Raw genomic sequence first — 18624 nt, forward strand, 5'->3', positions numbered from 1 at the left:
ATTTTCTGTTCTTGTTCAATAGCAAGTGTTGCGTTCCCCTTGTAAAGCTTTGGGTCATTTTCATTTAAAGTAAACTGAAATTGATACCAAATGAGCTGCATAATCTAGACACCTTTCTTCTGGCTTAGGAAAGTGAAACACAACTTCAGAAAGAAAGGAGTGTTTGTATAGGAATGCTAGGAATTAAATTATTTGCTGTTTGCTTGATATTTTTATTTTAATCCTCATTTCATTTTCACTAGATGCTGGGTAAAGTAAATCAATGTTAATGTGTTTTTATAGAATTGATATTTTCCATTAACATATATAATACAATAAATCTCCCAAAAGGTCCTTTATCTGTTCTGACACATTTTTTCCTTTAATGTATGGCCTTGCCAGAGGAGGACAGAAGAAATATTGTTTTTTATAACAGATGATGTTCATATTACTCATGTAAACTAGTAATGCTAATGCTGCTAGCAGGTTCCTTAAATCAGAATATCATCCTGCTCTTTTCAATACCATATTCTCACGATGAAAAAGCCATTGCTGAGATGGGTACTAATTACTATTGACACATAAGGAGGAAATTAGTGTTAGAAATAATTAATATGAAAAACAGACGTATGAAAAGGGAACCTGAGTCGTTTGTTATCTAAATGAAGTGCAGAAGTTAGTAATATTCTTCAAGAAAGAAATAATGTCATGGGGTCTGAGTCGAGTTGGGAGAGAGTGCAGAAGGTAGGCCCATGTGCTGTGATGGAGAGATCTAATGCTTTGCAGATTGAGATTTCTGTTGCTGCTGAACCAATTCTGCAGAGTGGTGCCACTGGGATCTGCAGGCAGGGGTATAGGGTGACAAGTGGAACAAGACCCTCTCTGCCAAATAGCAAAAGCTGTTTAAAAGTGGTTTACCTGTTGGAGAAATGCTTTGCACTAAAATCTTTTCTCCTGTCTCCCACACACCTTTGCACAGACCTGCTTTCTTCTATAGGGTTAGCGAGTGCAAGCATGCATGGGCACTGAACCACTACGAACATGAGATATAGCCCACACTAAACCATGTGAGGTTTTGGTAGCACATTTGAAAATGGTTGCTTGTTGAAGCATTCTGGCCAAATACAAATTGTTTTCTTGCATTTCTGAATGTTTAGGAAAGAGGAAAGTTGAAAGAATGTAGATACCATTCTAGAGGACCAGGACTTCTGAAGATCAGGAGAGAAATAGCATTAATTTGCAGAAAAGAAACAGAAACAGCATAAATTACTTCAATATAATACATATTTTAATATACATTGACTGGAAATCTAAATTTTCAACACAGCAGATTAATTTCCCTATGAGATGGAGTAGGAATCTTGCTGTTAGTAATGTAATTCTCTGTTAGACCACATTTCCAAATAAGCTTTCCTCATTGATAGGCCCGACATCCTTGCTTATTTACCACAGGTATTGAATAAGGTGAAAACTAACCTCTGTAAAACGGGTGCTGAACACACTCATGAAACAGTGCTGTCATCTGCACAGAACAAACAGCCTGAGGTGGAAAATACATTAAGAAGGGTGTGTGTGCACGTTGACAATGCCGTATCCAAAAATAGTGCAAAATATATTCCTGTTTCTTAAAAATAAAAGAGCTCTTTAAGTGAGGAAGACTTAAAAGTTTCCCAAGCCTAATCTTTCAGTCATAGATAAGTATAAGTACATATTAGGAGCATGTCTCACAATAAGACAGGACCAATAGGAAAATAGATGCGTTAAGACTGATATGCAGTGTTGCAGCCCGTGCTGAATTGCAAGATTTGCACTCTTGTGTTCATGCATGAATCAAAACCTCTGATTTCAACAATGTTTCATTGCAGGCTGGCTGGAGTCCTGCTCCTCAAAGGCTGGACTGTATTAGCTCAGCATCTTGGCCCCACACATGTCCAACTTTCCCTCTCCTCAGTTTTACTCAGTTGTTTCCCACAGCTAACACCTACAATTTTCAAAAGCAGGTAGTCTCAGTTGTTTATAAGTAATTCTTCTAATTGACAGATCTTTAGATTCTATGCTTGACATATTTGCTCCTGAAAAACCCTTGGCAAACCTCAGGTAAGGAGGTTTCTAATGCTTTCAGCTTCAAGAATGGCCTGTCTGCAGCCTGCTCATGATAAGGGGCTGTGAAACTGTGATAGCATGCTTCCCCAGACAATTGCCATTCTGACCACTAGCTCCATGTGTCACTGAGCCTTTCTGTTCACAGAGCTTATCAGGGTTGTGGTTTCCTTCATACTGGGTCTGTGCTGACGTGAATTCAAGGACTGATTGATAACTGGTACTGTTATCAGTATATGAATGGATATATGTGGCCACCCTCATCAGGTTGCTGATCTCATTTGTTAATTTTCTGAACAGAAATGGTAATTGAGTTACCTTTGCCAGAGAAAGTTAAACGAATAGGAAAAGGTTATTTGTAATATTGAAGTACAAACAGAAGTAGCAAAAGGCCATTATGCAGTAATGTTGCAGCTAAAGAAACAGTTATGAGTCAGATGAATTAATATTTTGTTTCAATAACATCAGTTGTGTTGAATAAAGGAGCAAAAAGCGGTAGATAAAAAACACTTACATGGCCAAGGAAACATACATATCCAAACTTAAAGTAAAACACAGCACAGTTTATGCTGAAACAAACTGTAAACTATTCTTCAGAGAACAAATAACTGGCACCTGAAACTGTGATACAACAAGGAATTAAAATCTTAAAACATATATAAGCCAAGAATAGTGTTCTCGGACAGAAGAAAGAAAAATACAAATCTTTTGTTAAAGAAAAAAAAACAACAAAAACTTTGATAATATGCAGGACTTCAGAATGATTGAAAGAAAGAGTAAATAATTGCTGGAAGTACCTGAGCTACAAAAGATTCAGTACAATCTAACTTGAAAATATAATTGGAATTCTAGACTCTGTGACTGCTGTACACTATTTTGAGACCTCTTGGGGAGATACTCGTAAAGACAAAAGAATTCAGGAGGCAGGATAAAATACTTTTGAAGTAAGCAAAGGATTTCACAATTAGAGCAATCAGTCTACTGAAAAGAGAAATCGGAGATGATAGAGAGGTTGCACCTAGATTTTTATATTATTATTTGTTAGAGACATCTAACACGTGTGTGGAGTTTATTTGTGTTGTTTTTTTTGTTGCTTTTTCCTTGAATTACATATATAAATTTACAGCATCAGCAGGAAAAAAATGGTAGACAATGCTAACAAATGGTAGAAAAATGCTTACAAAATTTGCTGATGGCAGAATCTGAGAAGCATTGTCAACATAAAGGTGGAACTGGAATGTCACACAGTGGTGTCCAACATTGATAAATGAAGTAATAAAAATGGGAAAGATGTAATAGGAAATGCAGAGTCATGCCCCTGGAGACTAATGAGAACATCTGTTAAACCATAGCATGTTGTAAGGTAGAAATGATGGAGAGAGGGAAATTCAATGCTTAGTATTCAGCGTTTGACTGTTTTTGAGTCACAATTGTGATATGGATGAGGAAAGGGTGTGTGCAAAGCTGGGCACTGAAAGGGAAGTTTTAACGTTGTTGTACAAAAATTGGTCAGACCTTTGGAGGATTGCTTAAAATTCTGTCCACCACCCTTGAGAAGAGATCAGTTTCCAACCAGAACTGATGAAGAAAGTATGTACTAGAATAAAAAGAGGATGGAATGCTCATCTCCTGGGACAATACTAAAAGAACTTTCTTATCATAGAAAAACAAAGACTGAAAGTAGATACAATGTATTTTCTGTACTCTGAGGAGGGGATAAGGACTAGAAAGGAAAGAGCTTTTGAAGCTTAAAGGACAGAACTGATTTAAAAGCAAATGAATATAAACATGCTGTAGGTAAAGTGATTGTAAATGTAAAGGCCCTTTGGAGGGGAGAAGGGATATAAAAGTGCTTGGAAAATTACATTTGAAAGAAATGACCAATGGTTTCAGTTAGATTATATGATATGCTTGTGATTGCACAGGAGTGTCGTCAGTGGGTCGTCAGGCCCAAGAAGTCTTTAATGCCTGTGTGCCTCTTTACCCAAGTGATATAAATTGGTGTGAAGCCCCTTAAGCCTTTCTGTACTAATTAACCGTGCTTCAATACTACTTACCTCTCAGCAAATCAGCACTGCATTTTAGGTAATTAAGTTTAGCACATCTCCCTGCAGTGAGTACAGGCTTCTGGGAATCTTTCCTGAGGACATCTTTTCCATAAATTTTGAAGCTATTTTTGAAAAAACATATTTCTTCAATATGCATGAATATCTGAAAAGGAACATAAGTGCATATTCAGAGTGGCTCACCTCTCCTAGTGTGTATGGCAGAAATAATTCTGCTGTAATATCAGTATAGATGATAAATGCTAAAAATAGTCTGAAGAGTTTCACTGTAACTGTAATTACTTTCAATCTCATGTTTATTATGGGCTGCACAAATGACTTATAGTGGCAATTTGTTACTCGTTCTTCAAAGTGGTATTTCTAATTGTGTTTTGGGGTTATTTTCACTACAGTTGTACTTGCCAAGAAAAAACATTTTAAAGTAATGTTGCTTTTTATTTGAGAAATCTAGTACTTCCTTAGAAGAAGAGAGAAAGATGAGTTTAATACAAAAGGGAGCTGACTCACAAACCATGAAAAACATGTTTTATTTGTGCTTCCCCTGAAAATCCTGCCACAAGGCACAGATTGCACCTGATTGTTGCATTTCACATGAGAAAGAGAATGCTGCAATTCTGCCTCACAGAACAGAATGATCAGTACAAGCTGTAGATGTAGCAAATAACTGTTTCACACATACAAGGTCTGTGACATGAAATCATCTTTTCTTCCTGTACTAAGCAAAGACAGAAGAATGAGGAATAGGGGTAAGTCTCTGGGTCCTTTTCTAGATGACCCCACCTGATCCAGGAGACATGCTACATGGACATTGCTTTAGCTCAATACTTATTTTACTGATTTGCACCGGTAAACACTGCCTTCTATTTCAGGTTACCTCCGAGTAGTTCTGGATATCACTGTGGAGTAAACGGTGAATATTACATTAAACCTTGTGTTCTATATCTTCCTTACTGCAAAACATAAGGAAAAAAGTAGCTGTGAAGACAATAAGGCTGCAAGGAGGAGGAGACAAGTGGAAGGTAAGGCATGATCTGCTGTGTAACTGAGGATGAGGTAGCCGATTTGACACATGGAAAAATAAATTTAGATTAGAATCACACAACATTAACATGTGAGCTTAGTCAAGCAAGAAGAAAAGCCTGCTGGTTTTCTAGAATATTGTAATTCAGTTGCTAACAGTGAAAATGCACAAATTAGGGACATTGTGATTTCTTGAAAATGTCTGGCTCATTGAAAGCAGGGCCTGAACAAAACAGTGTGCCTGCAGATTTTAAAAACTCTGCCTTTAGAAATGGGAAAGAATTACAAGACTTTACTTTGGAAAGGCATGCTGACAGCTGTAAGAAGCCAATGTTAACCGTACCATTAAAATCAGTGTAACTGACTGTGCGAGTAGGGCAATCGGGCTTTGGTCCCATACTCTTGCTTTGTAAACATCAGCATCCCTTAGATGAATATAATACCAACTAGTGAATGACATGTTAAAGCCTTAGTAAAATTAACTGTGTCTGAAAGGCTGTTCCTTTAAAATGGAAAGCAAATGGCTCAAATGAAATGTGGGATGCAGGAGGAGAGGAAATCAATAAACCAACAAACTGTCGATGATGTGGAAATAATTTCTTTATGTTTTCCTGTTTCTGTAGTTTATAGTTAGCACTAGTACATCAACTTAACAGCTTTGTGCGAGTGAAGAAAACTAAATCCAAACTCAGAAACTGCTGTGGTGAGTTCCCTTTTCTTCAATGAATTCTTCTGCCTTCTATGAAACATAAGATTTTTTACTTATTTACTTATTTATTTATTTTAGCAAGAACTATGTAAAAGTTGGTTGCTGTTTGAATTTTATTATTTTGTTGGCTTTTTTGTTGTTGTTATTTTCTGCATGATGTTCATCTCATTTTATTACCAGAGAGATTCCAAAACTGAATTTCAGTGTTCCTGGTGAATTTCCATTCAGCATTTCTATTTGTAGAGAAGAGAAAGATTTTAAAAATATGTACCCAAAGTCATTCACATACATCAGATTGTTCGGGCTACTTATATGTACTTTATGTCACCTTGAATTTATATTTCAGGACATAAAGATGGACTGGATAGGATAGGATAGGATAGGATAGGATAGGATAGGATAGGATAGGATAGGATAGGATAGGATAGGATAGGATAGGATAGAAGTTGAATTGGAAGGGACTTAGGGATCATCTAGTCTGACTGCCTGTCCACAAATTAGAGTATGATATTGAGGGCATTATCCAAATGACTTAAACACTGGCAGGCATGGGGCATTAACCACCTGCTGGGAAGCCTGAATTTCATGAATTTGTGTATCATCCTTGCACATGGGCTATGCTAATCTCTATATCATTCCAGTTTTAGTGTATATGCTACTGAAGGAACACATACTGAAATCTATCTTAATATGCATATTAGGGGTACATTTTTAATTGTGACTATATAAGTCTGTGCTTGATGCTATTCAATGAAATGCCACAAGATGAGATGAGGTGTTCAGAAGAATTTCAGAGATTTTTCCAGGTTCATTTCTGCTGATAGACATATAACTGCATACACACACATAAATAAAATAGTAATAATAATAGTAATAAACTGAATTACAGCCAGGAGGGCTGTCTCCTTCCTCATAATTTCAGAATATAAAAATATTGGTATGTATCACTAGATGCAGATATGCCTCCTCTGACTTTCATTTTTGTGATTTTCATGTCTGTATAAGAATCAGAATCTAGTTATGTTCTCAAAAATATACACAGATCTCTGAAAATGAAATGAAGGACGGAGTCTGGTTTGGGAAGGCGGGGCTGGATAAAGAACAAATCCATCATTTAAATCCATCCTCAGTTGTAAATTGAAGTGAAATGGCCTACAGCTCTTCCAGCTTCCACCCAGCCCCTCACTAGGCGGAAATTTGTCTGACTTTGGATCAACTTCCCTTATCAGAGCTGTTCAGAGCTGGCAGCCAAGAGCAGTGCAAAATGATTAATGTGAGGAAATGGGTGCAGAAAAGTTGCCGAGGATCTGAGACGCAACAGTGCCAGGCCTGCTTAATGAATAGGAATTAACAGTGAGGATGCAAAAGAGTGGGAGTATATCTATCTGTAGGGATAAAATATCTACATGATATTGCTGTGAGATCAGTAGAGTTGTCACAGGGAAGATATGCTCAAAGCCAACAAAAAATGGCTACTCCTGAATTCATTCTTTCTAATCACAGCCAAAGTTTTGTTTTGTTTTTTTCCTTTAACCTTTGTAGTCTTCGGGGCTCTTAAAATTTTTGTTGGAAACCTCCAGAGCAAAATCTAGCAATGCCTGGAAGATTTCATGAGCTGACATGGCAAGATTAGATGGTCAGTGGATTTGCAATTTGCACTGCAGATGAACTAGACATTTATGTTCTGAAACTGCTAATGGGGTCTTGTGAATAAAGCAGCTGGATGAAAAAATTGATTATATCAGAATAGAATGGCTGAGTAAGCTAATTAACTAGTCATGACTGATATTTCATTTTTTAATGAAAAAAATAGCAGGTAGGGGACTTACTTTAAGTCTAAAGAATGTGCAGAGTATAGCTCAAGTAGGATTTTTTCGTAGTCAATTTAGCTTACTTCACTACACACAAAACATTTGACAGCAGATCAAAGTCTTTTCATATTTATTCACCTTGATAGGTATTGATTCTCATTTTTCACCAACAATTTACTTCTATAGAATGGCCATGATGAATTGAATAAGGCCAGGTAGAAAAAGCTCACCATTAGGTTGGCTGACCAAAATCAATGAAGCCATGGCTGCACTCATCATCTGAGGCCCTGGATCCCCTGATTGAAGTGCATAGGCACTGGTTATAAAGCCTATAGTGTTGTGTTGCTTTTTTTAGTCCTGCTCTCCAAAAATAATGTGTGAATACCTGTGGGTATATTCTGTAAATATTCACATTACATTAAAAATCTTCATTTTGAAATTCTGGATTTCAAAATCCAAAGGGCACCTCAGTTACATAAGTAGTGGTGATACTTAAAAATGTGTACAAATGCAAGGAATAAGCACATAATTGCAAATATGAGCGCACATTTTTACTTCGTTCCTGAAGAAGAGGCAAAAATAGAAATAAAAAAGAAACAGGAGTTCATGTTAGTCGGCGGCAGCAGTGGAAGTGTTGGAATTAATTGAAAAAGGGTAAGTCATTTTACAAATAAGCTTCACATTTCTAGATGCGCTAAGCTGGAAAGTAATTGAAATCTATGGAGTATAGATAATTGTGAAATTTTTATAGCTGATGTACTGACCCTACAGAATGGAAATCTTGCCATAGCTTAATTGAGGTTGACATTTTACACTGTGCTTCATCACTAACAATTCAAGAATCTGATCCACAAGTGATTGCACCAGTTGGAGTCTTTCCATTGCTTTCACTGATCTCTGGATCAGACCTATGCTGCAGATGCATCTCCCTTCTGTTTGAAGGATAATGTAATACGCAGATGTCAGAGCAATCGGAAAAGCCTTAGGCAAGGTTGGAATAGAGAATCTACAGCTGGACAGAGACCTTGAGATATGAGTGGTATAATGATTTTTTAAAACCACTGTGATTTTTCTCAGACTTAAAATTTGAATAAATGTATTTCTTTATTACTAACTTGTAGCAGCCAACTTGTCTTAGAAAACGTAAAACTTTGTCTTGTGCATTTAGCCAGCTCAGGATCTTTTGCTTATGTTGTATCCTACAGTAAATCCCTTTAGGGTAAATGTGTACTATTACTGCTTTCCTTCATATACAAATTGCATGTTTTCTCTGAGCAAGCACAGATTTTTAAGAGTCACTGACCTCATCTGTTTATTTACACATCTTAAATACAAAGTATAGAATAATCACTTGACATCCAAGATTCTTTTCACGTGTGAACTGTTATGCATCGCCTAAAAACTGGGTGATGATAGGATAAGGACACCCATTAGCTTTCAGGACAGAAACAAGATACTCGGTTTTAACTGAATAAAGATTATTATTAGTAAATCTCAAAATTTAAGTGTTTATTCATTCCAGGAAAAAGAAAAATGAACACTTTTCTCTGAGACTTATCACTGGATGCAGCAATTTAATTCTTTTTAGGACAAGAAAACAAAGCTTCTACTAGACAAGAGAAAGTAAGATAGCAGCTATTACTGTGTACCTAGTCATTGTCACTCTTCCACTACACAGTGGACACCTACATTCTTCTGCTGTGATTTCGTATAGATAAAGGACATCAAAATAAGCTGCTTAGTTTTATACAACAAAGTGACTTTTAAACTCATTAACTCTTGTTCTTTCCAACAGAGCATTTAATGCTTTCACCTTACAATATTTAGCTATAAAATATACTCTTGCTACTGTCCTCTAAATAGAATAGTTCACAAAGATAATATCCAAAAAAGTCATTTTAGTTGCTGTTGGGAAAAAAATAATTTAGTTTAATTTCTTGTGTCTCCAAATTCTTCCCATCTCTCTGTAATTGTATAGCATTATCACTATTCACTATTCTGTCTATTCTCGCATAGAGAATTGAAACATCATTTGAGTATCCTCTGAGGATGGATTAACAAGATCTGCTGTGACATGACTTGATTAATTAATGAGTCTAGAGTATTCTTTGGTCCTTATGTGCTGTTCTTGAACTTCTTAGATGGGAAAATTCTAACCTTCAATATTTTAGAAGCCAACTGGGTAAAGCAAAATTCTTGTATGACCTTCACTAATAATAAAACTGAAAATCCATTATAGAGTCTACCTGAGTAGTTGTACATATTCAAGGTGATTTCATTCTTTCTTTTTTCATATTTAAAGAATTAAAGTGCACATGGTTGAAGTACAGAGTACATAAAAGTACTTCACAGACATTTTAAAATATGTAGATAGCTCTGAAATTAATGCTTCCTATTTATTTCCGTGGAAATGACAACAGGTGCAAAGAGCACAATAACAGTCTTTAATAGAGCAAATTCTTAGCTACAAAATGGTATTTTTCAAAATAGTCACCAGTGTTAGTTCTGCATTTTCCTCAGCAATGAACAAGAGCCAACATGCCCCACTCATAAACATCTATACCAGCAGAGGTGAAGCACTGTCACCACCACCACTGCTGAAATGCGCCACCCACCACTTCACTGTGTTCACATCCAGTCTTTAGTCTCCATAAATGTTCAGCAAGTGTTAATGAATGTCAGTGGGTGCCATTTTTTCCACGTGGAGGAACTCACTGACACAATTTTGCTTAATAAGCACTTCCATGTTAGATGTTGTTCTGTCAGACTGCCCTTCTGCTGCCCTTTGTCACACAGCAACAAAATGTGATGAAATATTGGTGGGAAGGTTCAACCTCTACTGCCATACCACCAACATCTGCCTCTGATGTCGTGGGCAATGTAGTAAAATAGCAGGTATTACTTTCACAGCAGCTCTTGTATGACTTGAAACCTCTCTGCTTTTACTTCAGTGGTTTTCAAAAACTGGAAATCTCTGAGTTCTGCGTTATAGAAAGTCATCTCACCTTGAACACACACCCCTAATGAAATGAAGAAGGTTCAAAGGGCAAATACAAGGTTACAGCTTGCACATCCCATCCATTGACTCTGTTTTAAAAACTTTGTGACCAGGTGTGGAGAGCCACCTTTGTAGTATACACGTGAAATATAGATTTAAAAGCATTGAAAAACCCATGAAATTGATTCCATTTTACAGATGGTGTATAGGAACTGCTGAGTCATGGCCTGAACCTTTGATTGATCATCTGAGGTGAGCAATGAGTCAGCCAGAGGAGCACAGGTGAAGGCAATTTACCTGTGCTGCTGGAAGGGGTGGAGCCCGGCTCCATCCCTCCTAGACCTATTTAAGAGCTGGCTAGGAGGGGGGGAAAGATCTCTTCTGGAGGTTGCCTCTACTGGTGTTTTGTGGGTGAGCCTAGGATAGGGGTAAGCTGACTGCTTATTCTCTTTTGTTGTCATAGTCTACTTTGCCTAACTCTCTTGTTTATTTTATGATTATAACATCCTAATATTCTTTGATTATACAGGTGGCATGCTAATAAGACATTCAGATCCAAGTAGCGAAATAGGTTCCTTTAAAAAAACTGATTGATTTGGAAGTCTGAAGCTTGGCTCCTACTAATAAGGTTTTTGTTTTTTTTTTTTAAAAAAAAAAAAAAACAACATTGTGCTGTGATTGCTGTGAAACTAAATTGCCTCAGAACTATGGGAATTATATCAAAAAATCAAAATCACTGGTGTTGTGTGGATTTGTCATCATTGCTATTTTCCATAGCAGTTGACAGTCCCAGCTAGGTAGAAGGGATTTTAACAGGAAAGGAAACTGAAGAAGTTTCACAGCAAGGAATATCTGACTTCAAACAAATGGAAGCAGGGTAGTTAATCATTTACAGACTACAGATCAAAACCTACTGTGTAAGATTTTCTGGAAGCTGTACTGTAGGTAAGCAGTTTTCTCACTTTTTACAGCTATAACTGAGAACATGTAAAATAAATGATAGCGCGAGCACTTTAAGCACTGACCTGTTTAGTGAAGAAGAGGCAGAAAGAGCATTGTTATTTTTACTAGCTATATTTTGAGCACAACTTGTCTGAATAAATGCATTCTGTCAGAGCTCCCCAGATTCTGGAAACCACGAACTTGAAACCACAAGCAACAGAACCACCTTGTTTGCAATGCTTGAGAGGGCAGAGCTAATAAATAGGGATAAGAGTGTTCTTGAGCTATCAAACACCTGCAAAATTATACCACTTATGCTACATCTATGCTGTTGTATTAGCTTATACATGAACTTAAACTTTCTGTCCACATAGCTTCTGAACTGAATTTGGAGTTGTCCAAGTAGGCTCTAGCAAGGAGAGACTGAGTCGTTGAAAGGTTGTGGACGTATGCTTAGAAACCTGACGTATCATCAGGAACTGACAGATGTAATAAAGATGTAGGCTTAGTGACCTGATAATGTTGTAAATCAGATTGTTTGTGAAGCTTTGTTGGCTTTGTTTTTGAGTCAGCTCAGTGGAATCTTTCAGGATCTATAGTTTGCATGTTGGTGCTGAGGATGGTAGATAATTTTCTACTTTTTCTTCCCTCCCCAGCCAAACAATAATAAATCCTTTGTGAACTTAAGCTCATGGACCTTACTATTTTGTACACTTCCCAGTAACTTGTTTCTCAGTATGTGAGTGTAAATGTTATAAATATCTTGTGCAGTGAAAAACACAGTTGGAAATTAGATTTGTTATCTAATCAAACAGGGATCAAAATAATTAGTGATATTGCATACGAAGAAAGGCAATAACTATGAAATGTACATTTTTCTCCTCAGAGGTCTTTTGGAAAAATTTAATAAGATTGACATTGTGGATGTCAGCTGTTTTGCCTTCACAGATGCCAGACATCATTAGTAATAAGAACCAGGTGCAAGTTCTTTGGCTAATAGCATTAAACCTCTTCCATCCTACATGCAGACATGAAGCTTGTTTTAATGAAATTAGACCTGAATATATCCAACAATCCGAAGTCAGTATTACAGCTAGGAAATAATTTATTGTGGATGACAGAGAACAGCTATAAAATACAAGTTATGTCTAGTGAGATGGAAAAATGAATTATTAGCCACTAACAGCCACCAGTACTACTGATCTCGGAAGAATAATAACAATGGAAGACATAGCATCAGTGGGTAAGGGGGGATTGCATGGACCCTTTTTAACATCATGGAAAATCTAAAGTTGTTTTTGCCTGTGTTTAAGTTATGAGAATCATATATTGCTACTATTGGTCTGGACATCTTTACACATGTAAATAGTTCCATATCAGGAAAACAAATAGTTCCTCAGAAAATGGTGTCTTCTGTGGGCAAGACAAATATTGTGTTATTCGTTATTTATGTTAACTTTCACTTCACCAATTTCTAAGCATTTTCATGCAATTTTCCTTCTTTGATGTTTAACTTAAATTCCGTAGAATCATAGAATGGCTTGGGTTGGAGGGGACCATAAAAATAATCTAGTTTCTATCCCTTGTCATGGGCAGGGACACTTTTCACCTGACTAAGTTGCCCCAAGCCTCACTGAGCCTGGCACTGAATACTTTCAAGAATGGAGCATCAACAACTGCCCTGGGAAGCCTAGTCCAGTGTTTCGCTGCTCCTGTAGTAAATCTTTCAAGTGTCTAGCCTAAGTCTACTCTCTTTTAGTTTAAAGCCATTACCCCTTGTCCTATCGCTACAGTTCCTGATAAAGATTCCCTCTCCAGCTTCCTTAGAACTGCCCTGTCCATGGCACAGGACTTTGCACCTTGTTGAACTTCATGAAATTAACAGGCCCGCCTCTCAAGTCTGCAAAGGTTCCTCTGGATGGCATTTCCTCCTTCCTGGGTGCTGACTACACCACATAGCATGGCGTTGTCTGCTCTTGATGGATAGTGATTTAGCAACTTTTTTATCAGTTCCATCAGATGCATCTTGTCAGGTTCCTGGATGATCTCAAACCTGATTTTCTCCTACAGTGAACAGTTCTTCATTCTTTCAGTTTGCCTTCTATGACTTGCTAGGGCTCTTGCTGGTGAAGCCTGAGTTAGTCAGCCTTCTCTATATCCCAAGGAACCAGGTTTCCTGTTTCCTTCCTGTGTGGGTCCACATTTATATACAGAGAAGAAGGGCTACAATTGCTCATGACTGTGGAAAGTGTAGCGCTGGGACTCTTGCATGGTAAGCTGCAGTGGTTTTTGTTCTCCTCAAGAGATGAACATTAAAATGTAATTGCACCAAGCTGTCCACCTAAAATGTCTCTTCCACAAATACATGTCAGCAGAATAAAACATCTGCTACTCCCTTAGCCATCACCATTTGCAGTACGGTGATTTAGTTTTAATGGTTGAGGAAGGTAGGCTTCGTTGCAATCACCATCGTTGTAACTTGAGTTGCTGAGTCTGTTTTGGGGTTGGTAAACTTCAGTTTGGCAGAATAAGGAACACAGTTACTGGGAAGGGAAGCAGAAGCTGTAATATGTGACTCAGTGACTAAAATTCAGCAAACCTTGTGTTTTGCCTATAATTAGAGAATATTTCTGTACCAAGGGAAGAGAAAGAAACTAGGAGCTCAGAACCCTTACTCAGCATCCCTGATGTAAGGAACACAGTCTCCTGCATTCACTGTATGGCTTGTGCCTTCAGTTTACAAGTTACAAGTTGAAATTTACAAGTTGAAATGCTCTGGACTAGTGTCCTTCAGAATGTAGTTTACTTCCACTGCATTGCTGGTCCATGTTTTGAGTGAGAATGTAGAAATTCTGCAGAAATCCCTTCTAATGTGTATTATTGAGAAGTGAAGAAGCATTAGGAATGTTTTCTCTAATGCTTTATTGTTCTGATGGAAGCATCTACACTATAGACCTCACTCATAAGGGAGAAACAGAAATGTATTTATTGATACAGTATAGACATAATGTAGTGATTTAGCATGAACTTAACAAGATTCAAGATAGCTGGATACACTTGATTATTTACTGCAGTGTAGAGGATAGTGTTACAGACACAAAAGGATGACTCCTGTTTAGCCATGAGATTCAGAGTGGACCCTCTTGCTTCAAAACTTGAACCACAGAGGAGCCTTGATGCAGCTGAATTCACTACTAGTCCCAGACTTAGTCAATAGTTTATGTCTAAGGGATGTGCACAATTAGTCCAAGATATCTTAGTTAACAAAGCTAAAAATAAACAACCACTTAACAAGGATCTGTACTGGCAAGGAGTCTTGATGTCAAGGAGTAAGGGATCTCTGAACAGGCATAATCTTGAGAGGTGTCCTTATTCAGTGGGAGATTCTGTCATGCAGCTCACTGCCATGAAGAAGAACTCAAGGGGCTCTTGGGCTATTCACAATTTATGGGGTAAGATGGGTAAGACTCATTGTCATACTTTGTTTTTAGGTGCATGCTCAATTGGCCCTCAGCTACTGAACTGACTGTTCACTATCAGTTCTTTCAGCTCCCCAGTATGAAGCAGATTTGTGATTGTTAATCACAAGTTGTTGTGATCAACAACACTGAATCTGGTTGGAAGCCTGTAGCTGTTGATATCCCCAGGGACTTATACTGGGCCCATTCTTGTTTGATTTACTCATCAGTGCTGCCATTCAAACAAGCTGGATTGTTGAGCAAAGAAGAATATCATGAAGTTTAACACGGGCATGTGCAGTGTCCAGTGTTTGGAAAGGAATAAATCCATCACCTGTACAGGCTGGGGCTGAGCTATTGGGAAGAAGGTGTACAGAAAATGACCTTGGACTCCTTGTAGACAGGAGCATGTCCTGGCCAAGAAGGCTAATGGTACTTGTCAACAGAACGAGAGGAAATGGGCTCAAAATGAAGCACAGGATGTGCCACCTGCACATGAGAAAAAGCCTTATTTACTGGGAGAGTGACTGAATGCTGAAACAGGTTGCTCAGAGAACTCTCTATCTGGGAACACAGCTCAGTTCCCTGACCACCCACATCTCTGGTGGAGATGCAGATCCCCCAGCTCAGTGCACTTCCTCCTGTTCATGCTGCCAAGGCAGCACCCATGATGCCCATGCATGCCTGGAGGTTGGGGTGCCCATGTATGGCATCCTGCATTTGCTGTCTAAGCTGGGTGGACTGCTCCAAGTGCCTCACAAGATTGCAGTTCTTGTAGAGTGTCTGTTGGTAGTATCCAACAGGAGTTGTCTGCTGCTGCTTCTGTTCCAAGATCTTTTCTGCATGCTACAATTTCTGAGTTTCATGTAGATAACTTTTCAAACTGATTCCACCAGTGTTTCAGGTTTCTTTGTAATTCTGCATTACTGTCTAGTCTCGCTGATGGCTGTATTGCTTTCACATAGTCAGATTTAGATGAATTCGTGCTCAGATGGCTTTTTTTTCCTATTTGCCTATACTATTTACACTCCTATTGTAACAAATGTCTTTATCCAGGTCATTTGCCATGGGTGGATCAGGTAAGCACTCCTGCATATATTTCTGAATTTAAGACTTACAGAACCTCACTACGTTTCAGTGGATTAAGACCGAACTCTAAATATGTAAGAAGTTAATTTTATTTATTTTGATTTTTTTTTTTTCTCCAGTGTGGAGCAACACTAATACAAGCATTCTTAACATCTAGCTAGGATACTTGAAGTTACTTTCAGAAGCAAAGCTACTAGGAAGGATCAAAATAATTTCGGATTTACAAGACATTAAGGAACTAAATAGAATATTGGATTTTTTTTAAAGAGAAAAAACATGAGCAAGATTATTTTAAACTCCTAATACATACTTCTGAAATGGTTATGTATATGTCTGACCGCATGGTTCATTCAGACTGTAGGAGGATAAGCCTAAACAGAGCCTGAGGTGAAACACAGTGCTTGTTGTTGAAGATAAATATGAGATGCATAGCCCATGTCAGTACTAGTCACTGTTAAAGGAGACTTGATTTATTTAGCTCTCAGATCTTTCTCTTTTCAGTCTCAGAACGTGTCATAATCACCAGGTAATTAGGCCAGTCTTCTCCAAAAAAAGGATAGAGAAAAACTAAAAATTATGACAGTGAAGCATGCAAAGACATTTGTGCAGTTACCATTACCAAATCAGTAAGAAAAGAAGAAAAAGGAAGAGCAATAATCAGTCTTCTTATCATTTGTCGGTACCTGGAGAATCATGAAGTGTAGTCTGCTCATTATGATTGAAAGTGTGAATGTTAAGGAGTGAACTTTTCTTGTATTCTTAGATATTGAAAGGTCACATTGTTCTGTAGGTTATGCAGGACTAAAACGCTTTGTATTTGTAGTTTAATCATGGAATTTGATCTTAGTGTACTAAATGATCTCAATGTATCAATAGGAATGATAAATCTATGGCTATAATGCAGTACAACAGCAAAATCTATAAGTCTTTGGAAAAAAAAAAGTCTGGAAAGAATAGTGCCTTTCTGGCTGCATCATTTAGTACTGTGATAAATCTCTTTTCCTTCCTCCAAGATCTCCTTGTACAGTCTCTCATTTTCAGAGCAGGATTGGTAAGGAAGAAGTATTCTTTACTGTTTTCCTGTCTTGAATAGTTTGCAGTATGGAGGACATCACAGCCTAAGATGAATGACCTTTTCTTGGCTCTCCTTGTAGGCATTTGATTTGACTGTTTGGGGAGTTAAGCTTCAGTGGATATGCACAGCTGGAAGATCTGAAGATAGTCTCTGAAGCTGTAGAGTAAGCAGGCAGTAAAACTGGTGGGCTGAGTGCTCTGTGAATAGATGTGGGGATTCACCTTCAGCTCTGGGGAGAGCAAATTTAGAGGAATCTATCACTAAAAGTTGTAGCAAAGTCCTTTTCCAGAGACGTGTTTTCCATTGAATAGCCCTCTTCTAATAGAATTTCCCAGAGAAAAAAGGGCTTGTGCTTCTTTGGATGTAAATTATACAAGTCATATGCTCACTTAAGTACCACCTTCCTATGTGGTTAAATAGTTGTTATCTAATCAAGTATTTCATTTTCCAGGCTAGATGTGTCTCTGGGCAGCTTGGTCTTGTGACTGGTGACCCAACTCATGGCAGGGTGGTTGAAATTAGACGTTTTCCAGGCCATTCTTTGATTCATTGTTTTATTAATGTAAATTAAAAGCCATTTTTTCCTAAGAAAATTTCCCTGAGTAGCTATGAGTCAACATAAAGTGCATATTTTCAAAGGTATTGGATATTCTTTGATCCAGCTGAGAATGTTCAGAGGCTATGAAAATTAGGCTAGAAATTGCAAACTTTGAAGATTATTTAGGTATTTCATTGTTTAGTGGTGATGTCAGTACATAGATAGTTTGCAGTGCAAGGGTCAATATTGTTCAATTTTAACGTTCAAAGATGATATTTTATTATTCTCATGTTATAAGTAAAAAAGTCTAAAATGGATAAATTCATACACAAATATAAGCATTATATTGACTGAGATTACAAGTTTATTAGTATGAAGAATTTGCTGTTGACTTGTTTCTTTCTGTTATCTATCCTCATTTGAAAAACAGAGGTAAAGTAATATTGAATATTAAAGTCATATTAAACGATGTCATGAAGTCCAGAAAATGTTCTAGAGCTCCTCAAGACACTTTTGAATTGGCTGAGATTGTTATTGCTTTGTGTTTTTAAAGAAATTATTCTCATCAAAAAGACAGACTGAGCAACTATTTTCCTTCTGTATGAAAATGTTATAAGGCAGATGGGGACTCCCTATTTGTAAGATGAAAGCAATGGCTTCACAAGCTCCCAGTCCGAGGATTGTAGTATCATGTAACTAAACTCAGTTACCTCCTGCAGTTGTATGCCGAATGTTTGTATGATTTATCTAAAAAAAGAAAAAACATCTGTAGGTATCAGTTCAGGATGCTGTTTTCATTATTCCTTAGAGGAACAGGAGCATCTGCCCACAGCTATCAC

At 37.5% G+C, this 18624-nt stretch overlaps 1 non-coding gene across 1 annotated transcript; it reads right to left on the reverse strand.

Moving 5' to 3' along the window:
• Positions 1-6441: 6441 nt before the first annotated feature.
• Positions 6442-6544, reverse strand: LOC125691473 (U6 spliceosomal RNA). The gene has a single exon (XR_007376146.1). It is a non-coding gene; the product is annotated as a U6 spliceosomal RNA (small nuclear RNA).
• Between the last annotated feature and the right edge of the window lie 12080 nt (positions 6545-18624).

Source organism: Lagopus muta, chromosome 3, assembly GCF_023343835.1.
Source record: "Lagopus muta isolate bLagMut1 chromosome 3, bLagMut1 primary, whole genome shotgun sequence".
Lineage (NCBI taxonomy): Eukaryota > Metazoa > Chordata > Aves > Galliformes > Phasianidae > Lagopus > Lagopus muta.